Source organism: Balaenoptera acutorostrata, chromosome 14 (genome assembly GCF_949987535.1).
Source record: "Balaenoptera acutorostrata chromosome 14, mBalAcu1.1, whole genome shotgun sequence".
Classification (NCBI taxonomy): Eukaryota; Metazoa; Chordata; class Mammalia; order Artiodactyla; family Balaenopteridae; genus Balaenoptera; species Balaenoptera acutorostrata.
The window spans coordinates 44,735,797-44,743,928 of NC_080077.1; positions in this window are offsets into that span (position 1 = coordinate 44,735,797).

Consider the following 8,132-nt stretch of genomic DNA (forward strand, 5'->3'; position numbering starts at 1 on the left):
AATAACCATTATCAAAACGTCTACAAATAATGAGGGTGGAGTCAAGATGGCGGTGTGGGAAGACATCGAGTTAGCATCTCCCTGCAACTAAGGCGCCTGCTGGCCGCTGGTGGGGGACCCTGACACCCAAGGAGATGGGAGGAACCCCCAAGTGAACCAGTAGGATGTGCGGGGACAGAGGGGGGAGGAGAAGTGGAGGCCAGACAGGATCAGCATCCCTGAGGCCAGGGAGATCAGGAGAAGTAGGTGGGAGGGGCCCTCCAGAAGGAGTGGGAGAGGAGCAGAGGGAAATCTCCTGGCCCACTCAGCCCGTGGAGCCTGCAGAACTCCCAGGCCAGCCCCCTGCCCTCCAAGTTCCCCTCCTCCCCCTGGGTGCATTGGTCCTGGGGGCATAGGAAGAAGGACAAGGGGAGAACAGGAGAGGCAGGTGGGAGGGGCCCTCTGGGACAGGAGAAGCAGGAGGAGCAGGAGAGGAGAGGAGGGCATTTGCCCTGCCCACTAGAGCCCAGGAAGCCTGCTGGACTCCCAGGTGAGGTCCCCCGCCCTCTGAGACCTGGGGTGGGGGGCACGTCTGGGCCGCTTCTGTTCCTTGAGCCTAAGCGCCACCCCCCACAGCCCCCAAGGCCTTTTCCAGTCCTGTGGGTCCTGAGCATTGGCCCCGCCCACCCCCCAAAACTTTCCCTTGCTTAGGCCCTGCCCTCCACAGCCAAAGCTTTTTCCCTGTTTTTCTTTTTTTCCCTCTTTACCCTCCTCCTTTTTTTATTACTGTGGTACTACTGTACCTTCCAGTTGTTGATTCATCTATATTTTTATATTCTTTACAACATATCTGTTAGTTTCCTAGTCTAATTTTACTTTTTACTTTGTTATTGTTCTCTCTTTTTTTGTTTTTTTGCCACTACACATGGCTTGCAGGATCTTGGTTCATGAGCTGGGGGTCGGGCCAAAGCTCCTGTGGTGGGAGCTCCGTGTCAGAACCACTGGACTAACAGAGAACCTCAGACCCCAGGGAATATTCATCGGAGTGAGGTCTCACGGAGGTCCTCATCTCAGCACCAAGACCCAGCTCTACCAAACAGCCTACAAACTCCAGTGTTGGAAGCCTCAGGACAAACAACCAGTAAGACAGGAACACAATCCCACTTCAAAAAATAATAATAATAAGATGGCAAAAAAATATGTCACAGATGAAGGAGCAACGTAAAAACCTACAAGACCAAATAAATGAAGAGGAAATAGACAATCTACCTGAAAAAGAATTCAGAGTAATGACAGTAAAGATGACCCAGAATCTCAGAAATAGAATGGAGGCACGGGTTGAGAAAATACAAGAAATGTTTAACAAAGATCTAGAAGAACTAATGAACAAACAAACAGAGATGAACTACACAATAACTGAAATGAAAAATACACTAGAAGGAATCAATAATAGAGTAACTGAGGCAGAAGAACGAATAAGTGAGCTGGAAGACAAAATGGCGGAAATAACTGCCAAGGAGCAGAATAAAGATAAAAGAATGAAAAGAATTGAAGACAATCTCAGAGACCTCTGGGACAACACTAAACACACTAAAATTCGAATTATAGGGGTCCCAGAAAAAGAAGAGAAAAAGAAAGGGTCTGAGAAAATATTTGAAGAGATTATAGTTGAAAATTTCCCTAACATGGGAAAGGAAATAGTCACCCAAGTCCAGAAAGCACAGAGAGTCCCATACAGGATAAATCCTAGGAAAAACACACCAAGACACATATTAATCAAACAAAAATTAAATTCAAAGAAAAAATATTAAAAGCAACAAGGGAAAACCACAAAATAACATATAAAGGAATCCCCATAAGGTTATCAGCTGATTTTTCAGCAGAAACTCTGCAGGCTAGAAGGGAGTGGCAGGATATACTTAAAGTGATGAAAGAGGAAAACCTACAACCAAGACGACTCTACCCAGCAAGGATCTCATTCAGATTCGATGGAGAAATCAAAAGCTTTTCAGACAAGCAAAAGCCAAGAGAATTCAGCACCACCAAACCAGCTTTACAACAAATGCTAAAGAAACTTCTCTAGGTGGGAGACACAAGAGAAGAAAAAGACCCACAAATAAAACCCCAAAACAATTAATAAAATGGTAATAGGAACATACATATCGATAATAACCTTGAATGTAAATGGATAAAATGCCCCAACCAAAAGACACAGACTGGCTGAATGGATACAAAAACAAGACCCATATATATGCTGTCTACAAGAGACCCAATTCAGAGCTAGGGACACATACAGACTGAAGGTGGAGGGATGGAAAAAGATATTCCATGCAAATGGAAATCAAAAGAAAGCAGGAGTAGCAATACTGGTATCAGATAAAATAGACTTTAAAATAAAGACTATTACAAGAGACAAAGAAGGACACTACATAATGATCAAAGGATCAATCCAAGAAGAAGATATAACAATTATAAATGTTTATGCACCCAACATAGGAGCACCTCAATACATAAGGCAAATGCTAACAACCATGAAAGGAGAAATCGACAGTAACACAATTATAGTGAGGGACTTTAACACCTCACTTACACCAATGGACAGATCAATAAACAATGTAACCCTACACTTAAAACAACTAGAAAAGAAGAACAAAGAAAACCCAAAGTCAGTAGAAGGAAAGAAATCATAAAAATTAGAGCAGAAATAAATGAAATAGAAACGAAGAAAACAATAGCAAAGATCAATAAACCTAAAAGGTGGTTCTTTGAGAAGATAAACAAAATTGATAAACCATTAGCCAGACTCATCAAGAAAAAAAGGGAGAGGACAGAAATCAATAAAATTAGAAATGAAAAAGGAGAAATCACAACTGACACTGCAGAATTGCAAAGGATTATAAGAGACTACTACAAACAACTGTATGCCAATAAAATGGACAACCATGAAGAAATGGACAAATTCTTGGAAAGGTATGATTTTCCAAAACTGAACCAGGAAGAATTAGAAAATATAAACAGACTTATCACAAGTAATGAAATTGAGACTGTAATTAAAAATCTTCCAACAAAAGTCCAGGACCAGATGACTTCACAGGTGAATTCTACCAAACATTTAGAGAAAAGCGAACACCCATCCTTCTCAAACTCTTCCAAAAAACTGCAGAGGGAGAAACACTCCCAAATTCATTCTACAAAGCCACCATCACCCTGATACCAAAACCAGAAAAAGATATCACAAAAAAAGAAAATTATAGACCAATATCACTGATGAACATAGATGCAAAAATCCTGAACAAAATACCAGCAAACAGAAACCAGCAGCACATTAAAAGGATCCTACACCATGATCAAGTGGGATTTATCCCAGGTATGCAAGGATTCTTCAATATACACAAATCAATGTGATACACCACATTAACAAATTAAGGAATAAAAACCATATGATCTTCTCAATAGATGCAGAAAAAGCTTTTAACAAAATTCAACACCAATTTATGATAAGAACTCTCCAGAAAATGTGCATAGAGTGAAGCTACCTCAACATAATAAAGGCCATATATGACAAACCCACAGCAAGCATCATACTCAATGGTGAAAAACTGAAACCATTTCCACTAAGATCAGGAACAAGACAAGGATGTCCACTCTCACCACTCTTATTCAACATAGTTTTGGAAGTCCTAGTCACAGAAATCAGAGAAGAAAAAGAAATAAAGGAATACAAATTGGAGAAGAAGAAGTAAAACTGTCACTGTGGATGACATGATACGATACATAGAAAATCTTAAATATGCCACCAGAAAACTACTAGAACTAATAAATGAATTTGGTAAGGTTGCAGGATACCAAACTAATGCACAGAAATTTCTGGCATTCCTATACACCAACGACGAAAAATCAGAACGAGAAATTAAAGAAACAATCTCAGTTACCGCAACAAAAAGAATAAAATACCTAGGAATAAACCTGTCTAAGGAGGCAAAAGACTTGTACTCAGAAAACTATAAAACGATGAAAGATATCAAAGATGACATAAACAGATGGAGAAACATACCATGTTCTTGGATTGGAGGAATCAATATTGTGAAAATCACTATACTACCCAAAGCAATCTACAGATTCAATATAATCCCTATCAAACTATCAATGGCATTCTTCACAGAATTAGAGCAAAAAATTTTACAATTTGTATGGAAACATAAAAGACCTCGAATAGCCAAAGCAATCTTGAGAAAGAAAAACGGAGTTGGAGGAATCAGGCTCCCCAACTTCAAACTATACCACAAAGCTACAGTAATCAAGACAGTACGGTACTGGCACCAAAACAGAAATATAGATCAATGGTACAGGATAGAATGCCCAGAGATAAACCCACGCACTTATGGTCACCTAATTTACGACAAGGGAGACAAGAGCATAATGGAGAAAGGACAGCCTCTTCAGTAAGTGGTGCTGGGAAAACTGAACAGCTACATGTAAAAGAATGAAATTAGAACACCACCTAACGCATACACAAAAATAAACTCCAAATGGATTAAAGACTTAAATGTAAAACCAGACACTATAAAACTCTTAGAGGAAAACATAGAAAAAACACCCTTTGACATAAACCACAGCAAGATCTTTTTTGACCCACCTCCTAGAGTAACAGAAATAAAAACAAAAATAAACAAATGGGACTTAATTAAACTTTAAAGCTTTTGCACAGCAAAGGAAACTATAAACAAGACAAAAAGACAACCCTCAGAATGGGAGAAAATATTTGCAAATGAAACAACAGACAAAGGATTAATCTCCAAAATATACAAACAGCTCATGGAGCTCAATATCAAAAAAAAAAAAAACCAATTAAGAAATGGGCAGAAGACCTAAACAGACATTTCACCAAGGAAGACATACAGATGGCCAAGAGGCACATGAAAAGATGCTCAACATCTCTAATTATTAGAGAAATGCAAATCAAAACTACAATGAGGTATCACCTCATGCCGGTCAGAATGGCTATTATCAAAAAATCTAGAAATAATAAATGCTGGAAAGGGTGTGGTGAAAAGGAGACCCTCCTGCACTGTTGGTGGTAATGTAAATTGATACAACCACTATGGAAAACAGTATGGAGGTCCCTTAAAAAACTAAAAATAGAACTACCATACGACCCAGCAATCCCACTACTGGGCATATACCCTGAGAAAACCATAATTCACAAAGAGTCATGTACCACAATGTTCACTGCAGCACTATTTATAATAGCCAGGGGCTTCCCTGGTGGCGCAGTGGTTGAGAATCTGCCTGCTAATGCAGGAGACACGGGTTCGAGCCCTGGTCTGGGAGGATCCCACATGCCGCGGAGCAGCTGGGCCCGTGAGCCACAGCTGCTGAGCCTGCGCGTCTGGAGCCTGTGCCCCGCAACGGGAGGGGCCGCGATAGTGAAAGGCCCGCGCACCGCGATGAAGAGCGGTCCCCGCACCGCTATGAAGAGTGGCCCCCACTTGCCGCAACTAGAGAAAGCCTTCGCACGAACCGAAGACCCAGCACAGCCAAAAATAAATAAATAAATAAATAAATAAATAAAATTAAAAAAAAAAAAAAAAAATTATAATAGCCAGGACATGGAAGCAACCTAAGTGTCCATCGACAGATGAATGGATAAAGAAGATGTGGCTCATATATACAATGGAATATTACTCAGCCATAAAAAGAAACAAAACTGAGTTATTTGTAGTGAGGTGGATGGATCTAGAGTCTGTCATACAGAGTGAAGTAAATCAGAAAGAGAAAAACAAATACCATATTCTAACACATATATGTGAAATGTAAAAAAAAAAATGGTACTGATGAACCTAGTTGCAGAGCAGGAATAAACATGTAGACATAGAAAATGGACTTGAGGACACAGGGTTGGAGGGGGAAGCTGGGGCGAAGTGAGAGTAGCATTGACACATATACACTACCAAATATAAAATAGTTAGCTAGTGGGAAGCAGCAGCACAGCACAGGGAGATCAGCTTGGTGCTTTGCAATGACCTAGAGGGCTGGGATAGGGAGGATGGGAGGGAGGCTCAAGAGGGAGGGGATATGGAGACATATGTATGCATATGGCTGATTCACTTTGGTGTACAACAGAAACTAACATGGTATTGTGAAGTAATTATACTCCAATAAAGATCTATTTTTTAAAAAGTCTACAAATAATAAATACCAGAAAGGGTCTGGAGAAAAGGGAAACCTCTTAAACTGTTGGTGGGAATGTAAATTGGTGAAGTCACTGTGGAGAACAGTATGGAGGTTCCTTAAAAAACTAAAAACAGAGTTACCATATGAACCAGTAACCCCACTCCTGGGCATATATCCAGAAAAGATGAAAATTCTAATTTGAAAAGATACATGCACCCCAATGTTCATAGCAGCACTATCACTAATAGCCAAGACATAGAAGCAACCTAAGCATCCATCAACAGATGAATGGATAAAGAACATGTGGTGTGTATATATATATATATATATATATATATATATATATATATATATATGTATTTCTGGTGGAATATTACTCAGCCATAAAAAGAATGAAATAATGCCATTTGCAGCAATACGGATGGACCTAGATATGATCATGCTAAGTGAAATAAGTCAAGCAGAGAAAGACAAATATCACATGATATCACTTATATGCAGAATCTGAAAAAAAAAAGATTCAAATGAGCTTATTTACAAAACAGAAAAAGACTCACAGACAGAGAATACAAACTTATGGTTATCAAAGGGGAAAAGGGGGAAGAGATAAATTAGGATTTGGGATTAACAGGTACACACTACTATATATAAAATAGATAAACAAAGACCTACTGTATAGCACAGGGAGCTATATTCAATATCTTGTAGTAACCTATATGGAAAATAATGTGAAAAAGAATATATATATATATATATATATATATATATATATATATATATATATACACACACACACACACACACATATATATATATATGAATTACTTTGCTGTACACCTGAAACTAACACAATATTGTGAATCAACTATAGTTTAATTTTTAAAAAAAACAACAAAAAAGATGAAGACAGTAAACCGCTTCATGTAATACCAGTGTTTACTTGGGAGAAATGGGCAAAACCAGAAATGCTTTTTAGTCCTAATATCCCCATCATAACAAGGTCAATAATTAAAATTAAAAGATGTACATTGTAGGTATGAATTTTCAGTCATGTTGTATCTACTGTCATGGACAATTTAGAAGAAATTAGATGATCTAATTTAAGGCAGCACACATTATTTATCATAATTTTGTCCTTTCCTTTTTTTAAATCAATAGCTGGCTCCAAACCTGTTTTTCTTCTAAGTATACTTCTGTACATCATTGCCCAGTTGTGACATACACTCTAAATGATTCCTTTACTTAGAATCCCTCTTCCATGAATTTTGAAGATTGTAGCTTTTATTTTTTTCTCAGCCTTTGAATTTTTTGTATTTTACAAAATTGACATGTGAATATACTGTTTGTAATCACTTTACTGTATATCATAGTTTGACTAATAATCACTAGTAATTTTGACAAAATACATTGCTTTTTAAATGTAATATTGAAATCAATAACTCTTTTAAGAACTCATGTAATTTCCTCAAGCTAAACAAGATTAGTTTTGCTTAGATCACTAATTTTGTAACTTGTCACTGAGTGGAATGGATACTATGCCTACTAACTGCAGGTTGTGGTTCTAAGGCTGTGTGTACAATGTATTTATTCCTCATCCCTCACTCTGCTTGAAAGCTTTTGAGCCCAGTATATCATCTTTACCGAACAATTTATCAATTGGAGGAGCTGAGTAAATGTTACTCTTTCCATAACATATTGCTTTGGGGTGCCAGTAAAGGATAAAGAACAACAGAAAAACGTAATAAGTAAGTAAACATTAGGTCAAGAGAAGAGGTAGGTGGGCAGATCTAATGCAAGGTTTAAAATGGTACTTCTTGAAGTTGGACCATCTGCACCAGAATTACACAGGAAATATGCAGATACTTAACTCAGAACCAGGGAATCACTGCATGAAATGGATTTTATCAATATAGTGTCATAAATTTCTCACATCAAGACAAGAAAAATTGGCTTTTTGAAGATATGAGGGAGGAAAATAT